At 43.3% G+C, this 17,680-nt stretch overlaps 1 pseudogene; it reads right to left on the reverse strand.

Annotated features, from left to right (window-relative positions):
• Positions 1–14,255: 14,255 nt before the first annotated feature.
• Positions 14,256–16,417, reverse strand: LOC147572968 (large ribosomal subunit protein mL42 pseudogene; annotated as a pseudogene).
• Between the last annotated feature and the right edge of the window lie 1,263 nt (positions 16,418–17,680).

Raw genomic sequence — 17,680 nt, forward strand, 5'->3', positions numbered from 1 at the left:
TCCGGGTTCCAAGTTGCCATGTGTGTCTGGGGCTCCGAGGAAATAGGACAACAGAATTTCGTGACTAGGAGTCTGGTGGGAAGATGAGAGTCGGGGGCAGGTGGGGACGGGCAGGAGGGACAGGAGCAGGTGGGGACGGGCAGGAGGGACAGGGGCAGGTGGGGACGGGCAGGAGGGACAGGGGCACGTGGGGATGGGCAGGGAGGGACAGGGGCACGTGGGGACAGGCAGGTGGGGACGAGCAGGAGGGACAGGCACAGGGCAGCAGTGGAGGCCTGGCTGGATGAGATACTATGGAATGTATTGCTTTCATTTAATGTTTTCTTCTTTCTAAACCTTAAGGGATCCCATCAGGAAAACCACACTAGCTTTTCAAATAGAGGGCACTTAATCCTGGGAATTATTTTGCTTTTTTTTTTAATATTTATTTTTGAGAGAGAGCACGTGCACAAGCCGGGGAGGGGCAGAGAGAATCCCAAGCAGGGGCTCGATCTCAGGAATCATGAGATCATGACCTGAGCCGAAATTGAGAGTCAGACACTTAACCAACTGAGCCACCCAGGCACCCCCATCCAGGGAACTGCTTATATAGTGGTCGAAAGACAGCGGAAGGGCAAAAAGTAGATGCTGTGATGACCCAGAGATGGTGAACTTTGGAAAGCAGCTACCACCCCCTGGCAGGGGCACTTAGGGCAAGAGGGGTTACTTTAGTGATCGGGTGTTGGCATAGCAAAGCAGCGCTTAAACTCAGTGGCCTAGAAGAACAGTAATCACTCGTGGCTGACAACTTCTAAGAACTGAGAGCAGCTTGGGTGAGTGGTTTTGGTCTGGGGTCTCTCCTGAGGTTGTGGTCACATACCGTCTGGGGCTGCAGTCCTTTGAGGGTGTGACCAGGGCTGGACTCCCAAGGACCTTGTATGGGGCTCACTCACAGAGCTGCAAGTTGATGCTGGCTGATGACCAGAGGCCTCAGTCCCTCTCAGGGCCCCTCCACAGTGCTCCTTGAGTGTCCCTGTGGCATCCTCTAGAGTGAGCTTCCCAAGAGAGCAAACCGGGAGCTCCACTGCCTTCTATGATCTAATCTCAGAAGTCACAGCATTACTTCTACCATGTTCCATTGGTCACACAGGTCAACCCTAAATCAGTGTGAGAGGGAACTACCTGAGGCCACGAATACCTGTACCAGAAGGGAAAATTAAGGGTAATCTTGGAAGGGGGCTAGGACCTCCCTAGGAGGGAGGAGCCCTAGGAACCAGTGTTTGGATTTTTTGATATGTGTTGGGACAAAGGGTTGGATTCTAAGCAGTCGATGCTGGAACTTCTAAGAAGGTGGGTACAAAGCTGATATGTGCTGGAGCTAAAACCCACTGCTGCTGACGAGTGCTGGAGAGCACAAGCAAGTCCCTTCTTATGTCTCACTTCCGGGTCTCCCTCCGCTCGCCCTTGTTAGCAGGCCCACTTTCACAGGAAACCTGCTGGCAAGGAAACCTGGGAAATGTAGTTCTCGGTAATCCAGCAACAGCATCACAGAACAGAAAGTGGAGTGGGCTTGGGGCTGAGATACAGTAACCAGCACAGTCCACCCCTTTGGCTACCCATCACCCATACACACCTTCCTACCACACTCGATCTCCATATGAGTCTCACAATTTTGTGCTTCGACCCCAACAAGGAGCACGGATGCTTTGTACACAGATGCGTCATTCTCTTCCGAAAGGGGAGGGACAACAACATGCTAGAGACACCGTATCCATCGACCTGTGTTAATTCCAGGCAGAATTCCACTTGAGTATTCCCTGTAACTGAAAGACTTAAATAGTGAAGTTCACCATCAAGATCAATATGTTGACATCAAATAAGGAAAATGGTGTGGGAAGGAAAAGTTAGTTGAAGGACACACAGCGAAGAAAATATGTAAGGGCACCTGGCTGGCTCAGTCGGTAGAGCATGTGACTCTTGATCTCAGGGTCATGAATTAAGGCCCCACATGGGGCATAAAGCTCAGTTTAAAAATATTTTTTAAAAAGAGTAAGAAAGTAGGGGTGCCTGGGTGGCTCAGTCAGGTGAGTGTCCGACTTCAGCTCAGGTCATGATCTCATGGTTCATGGGTTCACGTTGAGCTCTGTGTTGACAGTTCAGAGCCTGGAGCCTGCTTCGGATTCTGTCTCCCTCTCTCTCTGCCCCTCCCCTGCTCTCACTCTATCTCTCTGAAAAATAAATAAACATTAAAAAATATATTATGTAAAAGCAAGAATCTTCAACAAAGTATTAGCAAATACAATCCAGGAATATATAAAAATAATGTACTATGACCAAGTAGGGTTTATCCCAGGAATGTAATAGTGGTCCAGGAGTTTAAAAGTCAATCCATGGAGGGGCGCCTGGGTGGCTCAGTTGGTTAAATGTCCAACTCTCGATACCAGCTCAGGTCATGATCTCATGGTTCATGAGATCGAGCCCCATGTCGGGCTCTGTGCCAACAGCATGGAGCCTGCTTGGGATTCTCTTTCCACCCCCCTCTCTGCCCCTCCCCAATAAATACATAAACTTTAAAAAAATAAAATAATTTATATGCCATTTATATTTACAGGAAAGAAACGAAATATAATGATACAGTAGATTAAAAGGATGGAACGACATATACCACAAAACACTGATTTTTTAAAATTTTGTTTAAGTTTATTTTGAGAGAGAGAGAGAATGAGTCGGGGAGGGGCAGAGAGAGAAGGGGGAGAACTCCACACCGGCTCCCTGCTGTCAGGGCAGAGCCTGACTTGGGGCTCGAAATCATGAACCATGAGATCATGAGCTAAGCCAAGATCAAGAGTTGGACAGTTAACTGACTGAGCCACCCTGGCGCCCCGATTTTTTTTTTTTTTTTAAAGCTGGCTTGGCTATATTTAGATTCAATTCAATTAATATCAAAGTAGTCTTCAGAACTGAAAATGATTAAGGATAAAGAGCAAATTAAATAATGATAAAAGAGCCACCTAACCAAGAGGGCATAACTATCTAAAATGTGTATGCATCTAAAAACATTGTTTTGAAATACATGAAGCAAAAACAGCTAGAACTGAAAGAAGTCAACATAACACCCACTTTCCAGCCATGTCAGGTAGTGCCTTTGAATAGACCCTCCAGCCTAGTCAAGCCCTCAGCCGACCGACCGTGGCCCCAGCCAGTCTCACGACTGCAAGCTTAGGAGACACCCTGAGTCAGCACAGATGAGTCACTTCTGAATTCCAGGCCCTAAGAAACTATGAGATAAATGTTGATTATTTTAAGCCACTAAATTCTAGAATAATTTGTGACGTAGCAACAGCTGATACAGCCACCATAAAACCTATCTGGGGGCACCTGGGTGGCTCAGTCGGTTGAGCTCAGGTCATGACTTCGGCTCAGGTCACGATCTCACAGCTCATGGGTTCAAGCTCCGCATCTGGCTCGCTGCTGTTGGTGTGGAGCCTACTTTGGATCCTCTGTCCCCCTCTTTCTGCCCCTCCCCTGCTTGCGTTCTCCCCCCAAAATCAGTAAATATTTTAATTAATTAATTAACTGACAAATCTGTCTGGTTCTTTGAGCATGACTTGGGCTGAGAATTTAAAGCCCCAAGCTAATCCTTCTCTTCCTGTAACTCTGCAGGGTAGTGAGGATAGCCAGCCCACCTCACCATCCTAACAGTTTTCCTTGGCCATTTGTTTCCACACCACATTGGGTTACCTAATTGGGTTAACTAACTCATGAGTCCAAGGTCGAAAACCTAACCAAATCATAACTCATGGGTTCAAGGTCGAAAACCTAACCAAATCAATTTCACAATCCTACCTTTGAAGGTCTCTTTCTCTTGCCCGCGATTTCCTTCTAACTTCTGACCACGGGAGGAAGCACTAAAGGGACTTTGTAAAATACACAAAGGGGAGAAAGGCCTTCCTTCCAGTTTGCCACCGGTTGTATTTTCTCAAGTAGCAGCAAGCACTTGGCTTCTGCCCCTAGCTACCTGCAACATGCATAGTCCCAGCTGCCCAAAGCTCTCTCTCGAGTAGTCCAAGCATCGGCAGCAGGACACCACCTTCTCAGCAGTTTGGGCACCACCCAATGGCACGTCGGGTTTCCTTAGGGTTCTGAACACCAGCTGCATTTCATGGAGATACCGCTTAGAGCTTTGGGCCCTGGTAAATTATCAGTTTTGGTTTCCATTATCCTTATCCATTATAAGTCCCTGATTGCTACAGTACTTGGTACCAGGAGTAGGGCTGAAATAGTTGCTGGATAAGTTCACGGATAAAACCATGTGTAATCGAACTTACAAGATCTAGGACTCCCGGCTGCCATCTTACCCTCAGGATGAACAGCTGAATTATTCATTCAATAATTACATCATCCATCATTCAACATTTACTCTCTGTTTATGTTAACCTCTTGACCTCTCCATCGAACAAGTCCATCAACCCTTTGTACGCCCAGTTCTTAGCATTATAAATTTAAATGAGACTCAGACTTCACAACCCTCTGTTTGAATAAGAAATCCAATCAATTTGGAGTTTTATTAAATTTTTGTAGGTAGGAAAAGGAAAACAAAGCATCAACGATTCTTTCCTGACTCAACAAAAAGAAACTTAATTATTTATATCTTCTATATACATGAAAAGAATACACAACAAATTAAACATTATTACAAGGACAACAAGTTATCAAATAAGATAACAAGAATGCAGACTTCGGGGGATTACTGGTTAAAGCTCACAGTAAAAAACCCTGAAGCCCGGGTGTCTTAAAAAACTCATTTGAACAAATTGCACTTCTAGAAAAGGATTATACATCTGCACACTCTCACGTCGGGCTGGAGTACAGAAATGATATTTTTGTGATGCTCTCAACTTACTTCATCAGAAATGGCTTTATAACATTCCATATCTGCATTTCTGCAGCTTAAGGACACTAAGCGATAAAATTTTATAGCTAAGATTTTTCTTTATCAGCAGCTTTTCCAAGCCTCCTGTCCAGGACTCCATTAATTAGCGAGGGGGGAAAAAAACAGACCAAATAAGCCTAAAATATAAAATACAGAAAGCAAACTGCCAAGATAATTTTTAGGTAAAATTTATTCACAGCAAAATGCACAAATCTTAAGTGCACAATTGGAAGAATAATAAATGCACGCACCCATGTAGCTCCCCTGCCAATCAAGGTAGAGAACATTTCCCTATCTCCAGAAAGTCCCCTTGGGGCTTTCCCTATCAATCCCCACCATTACCACCCAAGAGGCAACCATTGCTATGATTTTTATCACCCTAGAGCACATTCTCCAGGTCTTGAACTTCAAGTAAATGAAATCAGACAGCATGTACTTTTTAATGTCTGGCCTCTTTTGTTCAACCTAATTCTTTCCAGGTGTATCCATGCTGTTGAGTATACTTGTATTTTATTCTCTGCACTGCATTATTTGTATCCTATTGTTTGAATGTACTACTATTTGTTTCTGAGTTCTGTTAATGGACAAGTTGGCTGTTCCTGGGTTTGGGTTTCCATACACGAGCCATTATAAGGACATATGTTTTCATTTTTATTGAATAAATACCCAAGAGTGCAATTGCTGGGTCCTGGTATGTTTATGCTTCACTTTATAAGAAACTGCCTACTGCCAGGGGTGCTTGGATGGCTCAGGCATTAAGCATCTGACTTTGGCTCAGGTCATGATCTCATGGTTCGTGAGTTCGAGCCCCACACTGGGTGAACACGAGCTCCGCTTCTCTCTTTCTCCCTCTGCCCCTCCTGGGATTCTCTCTCTTTCTCTCTCTGTCCCTTGCTCACTTATGCCCCCTCTCTCTCTCTAAGAGAGAAAGAGAGAAAGAAACTGACAAGGTGACTGTACCCTTGTTAGTTTCCTCCAGCCATGGCTGGGGGTTCTCCTTTCTCCGCATCTTTAAGGGCAGTCGGCATATCATCAGTCTCTCTGCTTTTAGCCATCGGCATCTCATAGTGAACTTAATACGCATGTCTCTAGTGACCAATTATGTTGAGCATCTTATTTGCGTATCTGCCACCTGTATATTTCATTTGGCCAAGTACCTGTTCAAAATGTTTGCCATTTTTAGGGCACCTGCGTGGTTCGGTTGGTTAGTCGTCTGACTTTGGCTCAGGTCATGACCTTTCACTTTTTGAGTTTGAGCCTGCAACGGGCTCTCTGCCAGCAGCACAGAGCCCAATTCAGATCTTCTGTCTCCCTGTCTCTGTCCCTCCCCAACCCGCTCTCTTCCCTTTTGTCTCTCAAAAATAAATTTAAAAATAAACAAATAAAAATGTTTGCCATTTCCTATTGGTTACGTTCTTCATATTATTGAGTTGTAAGAGTTCTTTATATATTCTGGAATTAGAGTCCTTCATCCATTTGTTGAAAAGCTACCCTTTCCCTGCTTCTTATATTTTGATGCTCTTGTATTGGGTGTTTACAGATTTTGGATAGCTGTGTCGCCTTTTCTGTTTTTAATGTTCTATTTTATTTTTGAGAGAGAGAGAGCATGAGCAGGAGAGACACACACACAGAATGCAAAGCAGCCTCCAAGCTCTCAGCACAGAGCCCAACGTGGGGCTCAAACCCACGAAGCATGAGACCATGACCCGAGCCGAAACTGGACGCTTAACCGACTGAGCCACCTACCAGCCACAAGAATAACTGTGTCTTCTTAATGAATAGACCGTTTTATCATCAGGAAACGCCCTTTGTCTCTGTTTTAATGTAGCCATTTCCACCTTTCTTATGGCAGTGGCTACATGGTGTATCTCTTTACTTAGTGGTTACATGATATGTCTTTTTACCTGTTTGAACTTTCAACCTGCATCTCTTGCAAAAGGCACATGAGTTGGTTTTCTTTTGTCATTCAATCTTTCAAACTCTGCCATTAATAACATTTTACCCTCTTACATTTAATATCATTATTAACGTGATAGGTATTGCTTCCCACCTTCGTTCCTGTGTTCTTTTCTTGCTTTCTTTTGGATTAAGTTCTTTGTTTTTGCTTTTGTTTTTAGAATTCCATTTTATCTCCTTCTTTGGCTCTTTAGTTATCCTTCTCTGTATATTTGATTGATCACTCTAGAGATGACAAAACTAACCGTTAACTCAGTTTACCTTGAATTAATGTTTGTTTCACACATAATATAAGGACCTTCCCCAAATGTAACTCCGCTAACTTTTCCCATCCTTTGTACAATTACTGTAGTAGGTGTTACTTCTACGCATGCTACTTATAAGCCTCACCATGCACTATTGGTATTTTTTTGCTTTGAACACCAGTTTCCTTAAATAAATCAAGACGAGAAATCAACACGTTTCCTTAAATAAATCAAGACGAGAAAAAAAATAGCCTTTACTTTTACCTACATAGTTATAATTTGTGGTTCTCTTCGTTCTTTCCCTTCGATCTTTTTCCATCTGGTAGCATTTCCTCTCTGATAAACAGCCTCTTGCGATTTCATAGTGCCTGTCTGCTAGAGACAAATTTTCTCTACTTTTATCCAAAGACTTGTAGTTTACCCTCATTTTTGAAAACTGTTTCCACGGGGCATAGAATTCCAGGCAGACAGGTTGTATTTTCAGCCTTTGCACATTGTCCTTCTATTGTCTTCTGTCATCCACCCATTGTGATCAGGTGTTAGCCATTATTCCTGTGCTCTTGCGCGTTCTTTTTCCTTGGTCTCTTTTTTAGATTTGCTCTTTCCCTTTGGATTTCAGCAGCCTGACTCTGGTTGGCTTAGATGTGATTCTCTTGGCATTTATCCAGTTTGGGCTTCATGAAGTTTTTTTAATCTATCGGTTAAGGTTCTTCATCATCGAAGTTGGAAACGCTGGTTCACATCCAGTATAGCCGAGTAAGCACTCAACAAACCTGACATTCCCACAGGTAACAACTGAAAACTCTAGACAAATATTTGCAAATAGCAGGAAGGCACTGGAGGGTGAACCAAGGCAGATTCTGAAGAGGAGTTAAAAATTGGAAGAAGGGACTGGCACAGTGTGTCTTCTATTCTTAGAGCTTTCAGTCTGAGGTCAAGACAGTGTCATATCGTAAGGGCTCTGTCCAATCTAAAATTAATCTTTCTGGCTTGAAGAACCTGAGGACAGTATTTGGGTCAAACACAGCTGATGGAAAGTAAGGGAGAACTGTGAAACGAATAGATCCAGGGGAGTCCCAGTCTCCCCAAATCTCTGGCTGATCCCTACACCATGCCTACCAGGGCAGATTCAAAGCAGACAAAAGAACTCAACTGATATTTCAGTTGCTGCCCAAAAGATAAGAGTTTGAATTTGAGTGCACCAAATTAACTGCCTGGTTTAAAAAAAAAAAAAAAATCAGGGGCACCTGGGTGGTTCAGTCAGTTAAGCATCCAACTCTTGGTTTCGGCTCAGGTCATGATCTCATGGTTCGTGGGTTTGAGCCCCAAGTCAGGCTTAGGATTCTCTCTCTCCCCCTCCCCTGCTCTCTCTCCTTCTCTCTAAATAAACAAACAAGCAAACTTAAAAAAAAAAAATCAACACAGGAAATCTCTCCAACATAATAGTCACAAATTTAATCTAAAATCTAAAATCTTCAGCATACAACAAACAAGAAAACATGACCAATCTCAAGAGAAAAGAAAATCCTCCAAGGCCTTCCCATGTTGACCCAAATGTGGACATTAGCCCTATAATATTTTATTTCAAAGTAGCTATTATAATTATGCAAAAAAAAGTAAAGGAAGATATTTTCACAATAAATTAAAAAATGGGAAATCTTAGCAGAGACATGGATACTATGAAAAAGAAGCAAATGGAAATTCTAGAATGCAAAAAAATAAAATATCTGAAATAAAAAATCCACCAGATGGGCTTAATAGCAGAATGGAGACGATCGGAGAAAATCCGTGAACTTGAAGATACATCAATAGAAGTTACCCGATTTGAAAAACACAAGGACAACATACTTTTAAAAACATGGGCAGAGCCTCAGAGACCTGTGAGACGATCTTTTCTTTTTTGTAATGTTTATTTTTGAGAGAGTACGTGTGCACAAGCAGGGGATGGTTGGAGAGGGAGGGAGACAGAGGATCTGAGGCAGGCTCTGTGCCATCAGCACAGAGCCCAACGCGCGTCTCCAGCCCACGAACCGTGAGTTCATGACGGAGCTGAAATCAAGAGTTGGATGCTTAACCACCTGAGCCACCCAGGCATCCCTCTTGAGGTTTTCTGGACACCTTATTGTGTCATCTGCAAATAGAGGTAGTTTTAACCATTCCATTCCAGTCTGGATGACTTTATTTGTGTTTCCTCCACAATTGCCCTGCCCAGACCTTTCGATACAGCGTTGAATGCAAGTGTTGAGAACAGACGTCTTTGTCTTGTCCTAGCCTTTCACCATCATGTGTGATATTGAGCTGTGCCTTTTCTCAGGCTAAGAGAGTTTTCCTCCATTCTGAGTGTGTTTGGGGATTTTTATCATAAAAGCGGTTATTGAGTTTTGTTAAATGCTTTTTCTGCATCTCTTGAGGTGACCACATGGGGTTTGTAGACAATCTTTTAAATGGAAAACAGAGTTTCGGATACTATGTGGTTTGCATGCAAATATTAACTTTCACTTTCGTAAAAAACCTGACAAGTTGGTCGCTTACGTTAGCAGTATAAAATAGAGGCAAAAGCTAATGGCTTTTCAGCAAAATGCTGTCTATGCAACAATCGTATCAGAAATACTTAGTCATTGCATGCGCTGAACTGTGAAAGAAAATTCACCAACTGTGTTGTTTTCCACGTGGTACCTGGCCTTCGGTAATCAGAAATAAGCATTTCCCGAGGCGCCTGGGTGGCTCGGTCGGTTGAGTGTCCAACTTCGGCTCAGGTCATGATCTCACGGTTAGTCGGTTTGTGGGTTCGAGCTTCACATCGGGCTCTGTGCCGACAGCTCGGAGCCTGGAGCCTGAATCGGATTCTGTGTCTCCCTCTCTCTCTGCCCCTCCCCTGCTCATGCTCTGTCTCTGTCTCAAAAATAAATGTAAAAACATCAAAAAAACAAAATAAGAGGAGGGGTGCCTGGGTGGCTCAGTGGGTTAAGCAACTGACTTCAGCTCAGGTCATGATCTCACAGTTTGTGGATTCGAGCCCCGCATCAGGCTCTGCGCTGACGGCTCGGAGCCTGGAGCCTGCTTCGGATTCTGTGTCTCCCTCTCTCTCTGCCCCTCCCCTGCTCACTCTCTGTCTCTCTCTCAAAATAAATAAACATTTTTAAAAAAGCATTAAGTACCTGGGATTTATGCTGGAATTGATTTGGAAGTCAAACACACAAGTCTCCTTTTAAAAAGAATGTTTTGTGGTCACAATTACTTCAAAACGTGACTACATTAAAATAATCTGACATATCATGCTTTAGCAATTACGGAAGTGTGATTTTTGACACATGGTGATTTTAGAAGTTAGGCAAATCTAAAATGCTAAAAGATGGCAACAACTGTTCCTCTGTTTAAGTCTGGGGCACTGCAAAATGTAAGTAATAGTTTTCTTTTTTAAAGTTTATTTATTACTTTTCAGGGAGAAAGAGAGTGCAGGGGAGAGGCAGAGAGAGAGAGGGAAAGAGAGAATCCCAAGCAGGCCCCACACTGTCAGTGCAGAGGCCAGATCAGGGCTCAGACTCACAAAACCATGAGATCATGACCTGAGCCAAAACCAAGAGTTAGATGCTCAACCGACTGAGCCACCCAGGCGCCCTGTAAGAGTTTTCTATGAACATAATCAGCCTGTAATATGACACTCTAAATCAGAAAGACTTAAGGAAATACATATCTAAAGAAGGCAATTCTTGGGGCGCCTGGGTGGCTCAGTCTGTTAAGTGTCAGACTTCAGCTCAGGTCGTGATCTTGCCGTCCGTGAGTTCGAGCCCCACGTCCGGCTCTGTGCTGACAGCTCAGAGCCTGGAGCCTGCTTCGGATTCTGTGTCTCCCTCTCTCTCCACCCCTCCCCCACTCACACTCAAAAAAAATAAATAAGCTCTCTAAAAAATAGATAAATATTAAAAAAAAAATTAAAGCAGGCAATTCCTTCTCCAAATTACAAAATTTTGGCAAATCAACACAGCACTTTAGAATACAATGAAACGATGTTGCAATCGGTGGATTCATGTGTCACTCCAATGGTCATTTCGACTGCAAAAATACCATTTAAGTACAAAACCAAGTTACTACCTTTGCATCAGAGTGTATGGCAGAGCCAGTTGTCTTACACAAATTAATATGGTTTTTAAAATTATGTAATTTCCTTCTTTTAGAGTGTGTTCCATCTTGTAAGCGGCTGAGTCAACGCAGCAGAGCAATTATGTATATATAAAATGGGCTCTGCTTCCTGCTGAGGTTGGTCCCAAACCACTCACGAAAAGTTCTAAAATTTTACTTTAAGAAGCTCAAACATGCCGGGGCGCCTGGGTGGCTGAGTCAGTTAAGCATCCGACTTCGGCTCAGGTCACGATCTCGCGGTTCACGAGTTTGAGCCCCGCATCAGGCTCTGTGCTGACAGCTTGGGGCCTGGGGCCCGCTTCGGATTCTGTGTCTCCTTCTCTCTGCCCCTCTCCAGCTTGTGCTCTGTCTGTCTCTGTCTCAAAGATAAATAAACACTTAGAAAAAAAAAACATTAAAAAAAAAAGAAGCTCAAACTTGCCAAACACAAATTAAAGTGAATTTTTCAAGTGTTGGTAAGTCTTCCATAAACAGGGAAGCCCTCAATGTAGATGATATACATAGTTCTTTTTTTTTTTTTTTTTTTTTTGAACCAATGTAACCTATTCCAGTTCAAATACCACTGGCTTATTTTTCCTGCTTTTCTGTGCTGGCTTGTACTGCCTATAGAATGTTGAACACACATGGCAAAAGTAAGCACGCTTTTCTTGTCTCTAATTTTAAATTTTGGTTTTTTTCAATGTTTATTTTTTGAGACAGAGAGAGCAGAGCACGAGCAGGGGAGGAGCAGAGAGAGAGGGAGACACAGAATCGGAAGCAGGCTCCAGGCTCCGAGCCGTCAGCACAGAGCCCGACGCGGGGCTCGAACCCACGAGCCGTGAGATCTTGACCTAGGTCGAAGTTGGACACTTAACCGACTGAGCCACCTAGGCGCCCCTCTCATGTATTCATTTTTATGCATCCAGTTGGATTCTGTTGGCTGAGAGGTTTTGATGATACCTACATGCACAATTCAGAAGAAGATGGCCCTCTACCTTTATCCTGCAGTCAGTCCTCGCTTTGTTTTGCATTGAGCTCATACTAACCTCATAGAATCTGTGTGTACTGTTCCTTTTTCTTTTTCTCTATTTCCAAAAGAGTATGTATTATGCATTGGTGCAATTCCTTGAACGTTTAGCAGAAGTCATCCATAAAGCTGTTATGAGTGTTGCATTTCAGGAAGATTTAAAATGCCATTCAAGAAAAAGACCGTTAAATAGAAACAATCCCTCTCTTTAAAGTCTCCCATCGAAGGGCGCCTGGGTGGCTCAGTCGGTTGAGCATCCGACTCTTGATTTCGGCTCAGGTCATGATCTCACAGCTCGGTTCGTAAGACCGAGCCCCGTGTCGGGCTCTGTGCTGACAGCACAGATCCTGCGTGGGATTCTCTGTCTCTCCTCTGTCTGCTCCTCCCCCACTCACACATGTGCACACACACTCTCTCTCTCTCTCTCAAAATAAATAAATTAATGTTTTTTAAAAAACCCACTTCGACTGCTAGGTGAAGAATATGTTGGAAACTGGCGAACGGTGAAACTTTAGGCAGGGAAGTCAATAGGAGACATTCATGATAATCCATGAGAAACGCAGTGGGGGCTTATGCCAAGATGGTGGCAGTCGACAGTAGGATAAAGAGAAATGTATGACACTGTCATTTGCTGTTGCTGTGTCCACCCAGTCAGATATTACACATAATTAATGGAAAATCTGGACGTTTATCATCAAAGGTAGATATTGAATGAAGAATCACAAAGCACATGAGGTGCCTGGCTGGCTCAGTCAGAAAAGCATGTGACTCTTAAGCTTGAGGTCGTGAGTTCAAGCCCCATGTTGGGTGTAGAGATGACTAAAAATAAATGAGTAAACTTAAACCAAAAACCACGATGCAATACCACTTCGTACCCATGCTAGGATGACTATCATTTAAAGGACAGGCACTAAGAAGCACTGGGGAGGTTGTAGAGAAAAACGGACCCTTCATACGCTGCTGGTTGGAAGGTTACATGGTACAGCCAGCTTGGAAAAGAGCTGGCAGTTTCTCAGAGTGAACTGAAAAGATGTCTACACAAAATCTTGGACACCAATGTTCACAGCAGTATTATTCATAATAGCCCCAAAGTGGAAATAACCCCAATATCCATCAACTGGTGAAGAGATAAACAGGGGGTATACCCAGACAAGTGGAATATTATTCGACGATGAAAAGGAATAAAGTACTCACGTTCGCTACAACATGTACTCGCCTCGAGAACATACTAAGTGAGAGAACACAGTCACAAAAGGCCATATGTTACGTGACTCCAATTACATGAAATGTGCAGATTAGACAAAGAAAGGAGGGAGGGAGGCGCAAGAGGGAGGGAGAATGCTAATGGGTAAGGAATTTTTTCGATGGGAGGGCATGAAAACGATCTAAAATTAGATCCTGCTAATGGCTGTACAACCTGTTAACATATTAAAAATCATTGGATGACATACATTATATGGGTGAATTATATCATATGTGAATTATCTCAATAAAGCCCCTTAAAAATTATTTTGATTTTTTGAAAATTTATTTAAGTAATCCCTACACCCAACATGGGGCGCAAACTCGCAACACCGAGATCAAGAGTCACGTGCTCCACTGACTGAGCCAGTCAGGGGCCCCTACAACCTTTTTTAATAAAATACCAATTTCTTTGATGATTTTCCATGTCACCTTGAGTCCCTTTTGATGATTTGCATTTTTAATGTGTTTTTAAAGTTTACTTATTTTGAAAGAGAGAGAGAGAGAGGGCTTGAGCAGGGGAGGGACAGAGAAAGAGGGAGAGTGACTCCTGAGCAGGCTCCACACTGTCAGCACAGAGCCAGACGAGGGGCTCAAACTCATGAACCATGAGATCATCACCCGAGCTGAATCCAAGAGGCTAATGCTTAACCAACTGAGCCATCCATGCGCCCCTAATTTGCATTTTTCTAGGAAACTCACCATTTTGGCCTAAGATTTCTTTTTTTTTTTTTATGTTTTATTTATTTTGAGAGACAGAGACAGAGACAGAGTGGGAGTGAGGGAGGGGCAGAGAGAGAGACACAGACTCTGAAGCAGGCTCCAGGCTCTGAGCTGTCAGCCCAGAGCTCAATGCAGGGCTCGAACCCATGAACCGTGAGATTATGACCTAAGCCAAGGTCAGATGCTTAACCAACTGAGCCACCCAGGCACCCCTAAGATTTCTAATTATTGTTAGAAAAGGATGGATAGTTTAAATCTCTGCTCTCTGTCTCCTTTATCATTTCTAAAAGCGTTAACTTGTGCCTCGTATTTTTCTGGTAATTTTGCCACAGGCGTTTGTTTGTTTGTTTGTTTGCTTTGACATATCTCCCTTACTGCTTATCTGTTTGGTGCTTCTTTAATTTCTGCCCTTCTATTTTCTCTGTATTCACTCTGGTTTTCTTTTACTAAGTCTCTGAGGTTATTAGTTCACTGTTTCTTATTTAAATATATCTTATTCTCGGGGCGCCTGGTGGCTCAGCTGGTTAAGTGTCCAAATCTTGATTTTGGTTCAGGTCATGGTCTCATGGTTCGTGGGTTTGAGCCCCACATCGGGCTCTGCACTGGCAGCAAGGACGCTGCTTGGGATTCTCGCCCCCTCTGTCTCTCTCTGTCTCTCTCTGTCTCTCTCTCTCTCTGCCCCTGCCCTGCACATGCACACACTCTCTCTCTCAAAATAAATAAACATTAAGAAAAAAAAAATATATCTTATTCTCAAATACATATATTTATGGTTATATATATATTTTTAATATATAAAAAGACATTTTATTATTGTTTTGCTATCTAACAGTGAATATACTCAATTGCATTTTCTCAAATGGCAAATAAGACACAAGATAATATCTCTTTGATTCCTGAAAACCTCAATATCATCTGTCTTTGGGAGGATCCAGCTTCCTACGACGTCTATGATACTGTCCATGAGGATACCAACGGTGCTTAGTAGTAAAGAACATTTTGCTAAGTTGTTCTATCATAGGCCCTTGCTCAAAGGGTTCATTTTTTTCCTCTAGTCTGGTTTTCAGCACTTGATCATGTGTTTCTTCATTATTGTGCACAGGATCTGGCCATGGGATAGGTTTTGTTTGTTCATACGGAACGTCCACAGAAGGGCATACTGTCGTCCTGCCATCAGATGTCAAAGCAAGCTCTACTTTGCAATCATAGTCGTCTGGAAGAGGCGAATACGTAGATTTATGACAAACACAATATAAAGCTCCGTTTTGAATTGGAAATAGAATGTTTCCGGATAGTTCTGTCTGATATCACCCGTTTTGCTGCCGCTAATACCATGGTGACTCAAGATGCTTATCCGGTGGTGTGAAAGAAGACGGCCTGGAGAAACTGCTTTTAAAATCTGCTTCCAGGCGTACCTATTTTCATCCCTGACATACGCTCACTGCGAGCTCACCATCTTACCTCCTATGGCTATGTATTTTTAACGCACTCCCAATAGCCACAGCATACGGTTTTTACATTTAGTGTCTGTCTGTATCAGCTTCTGGTGGCTGCTGTAACAAATGGCCAAAAACTCGATGGCTTAAAACAACAGAAATTTTTTCTCACTGTTGTTCTCAACAGAACATCCAAAATCAGTATCTCTCTTTTGATATTTTCTACTTGATGAGTGACTATCATACTTTCCTTTCATCCTTTATGTGTTCCTTTAGTTCTTTGAACATATTTGTCATTGCTTTGTCAGTACTAAGTCCAGCATCTGGGCCCCCCTCCAACTCAAGTTCCTAGTTACTGCTTTTCTCCCTGTGTTTGGGCTATTGTCCTGTTTCTCTGCACATCACTCACACAGAGTTAGTGTGTCAGCTCTGCCGTGTATTTGCTGTATGATCTAGAGCAAGTGACTTTATCTCTCTGAGCCTTATTTTCCCCGAATGTGAGCTAGAAACTCCTCTGTGGGGAGGATTAAATGAGATCTGTCTTGTAATGTTCTGTTGAAGATGGGACATCCTAGATAATGTATTTCAGGCTTCTGAGCTCCCAGAGGTGGTGATTGTAGATTTCGTCATTATTGTTGTCTGGCTGGTCATTTGGTGACTTGCCTGGACTAGTTCTGTATGTTTTGTCTTCCCCGCAGTGTGGGACAACCGAAGCCTCTGTTCAGTTTGCTTGCTTGTTTTGGTTCTTATTTTTGTTTTTAAATTTTTTTTTTCAACGTTTATTCATTTTTGGGACAGAGAGAGACAGAGCATGAAGGGGGGAGGGGCAGAGAGAGAGGGAGTCACAGAATCGGAAGCAGGCTACAGGCTCCGAGCCATCAGCCCGGAGCCTGACGCGGGGCTCGAACTCACAGACCGCGAGATCGTGACCTGGCTGAAGTCGGACGCCCAACCGACTGCGCCACCCAGGCGCCCCCTCTTATTTTTGTTTTTAAACCAGCCTTCCTAGGGGTCACTCCTGGCTCAGCACAGCTTAGTGGCCAGTCATTAGTTGGTCAGAAGTTTTCCTTAAATACCTTGAAGGAGCGCCTTCTTTCTGCCCTTTGCCAACCGGACCTTAGAGTGTGGGCTGGGGAACACAAAAGTCAGGCAGGCTACAAGTCTGACTTGGATTTTACTTTCTGCCTCATAGGCCCTCATGGTCAGCCAGGGATCCAGGGTTGAGTCCTCTCCTACATGTACACGCAGCTCTTAGTGTGTGTGTGCGTGCTTCTAGATCCCCAGGAATACGCTGGTGCTTCCCAAAGTCCCCCATGGCTATCTTGTGCCCCAGATCTTCTTAAAATTTTGGCTGGTCGCTTGCTTGTCCCAAATGGCATTGAAGCCTTAGGTGGCCATGACACTGGCCTTCCCCCAATGCTTTGCCACTAATTGATATTATTTTCAACATCACCTCTCAATTATGAATTTTTTTTTGCAGAGCTCCAAAATCAGGTCAGCCCCTCCAGCAGCAGTAAGGCGGCCAATTCTCGTGGCTACCATGTCCTGGCCTTTGGGGGTGGGGGAAGGGAAACGGGAGTCACCTGGTAATAAAATGTCACAGACGCCATTGTTATTACTGAGGCTCTCAAGTGTTTTGTTGAATTGCCTTTCAATTTGCTGTCTGCCTTTGGTTAACTTCCAGAGTACTGAAATGGTTGTTTTTGATAATTTTACCTCTTCTTACCATTGCTTTTTTGAGCCAAGACCTTTGCCAAGATCTTGCTTCCGTCACTTGCCCTCATTCCTCACTCCTTTGTATGAGTACAAGTTTCTTCTTCCTGAAGTACATCATTAGCAATTCTTCCTGGAAGGATCTGGGAGAGACAAAATGCTTTTTTATACCTTTTTCTGAATTTTATTACTGTGGGAATCTACATGGACCTATTTTTCATTGTTTAGGATTCACAGTGGTCCTCATTTCTTGAGAATCATTGCTCAACAATTCCAGCAAACCCTTAGCCATTCTATCTTGAGCTAT

The sequence above is a fragment of the Puma concolor genome, chromosome E3 (assembly GCF_028749965.1).
Source record: "Puma concolor isolate L17-30 chromosome E3, mPumCon1.1.hap2, whole genome shotgun sequence".
NCBI classification, from domain to species: Eukaryota; Metazoa; Chordata; class Mammalia; order Carnivora; family Felidae; genus Puma; species Puma concolor.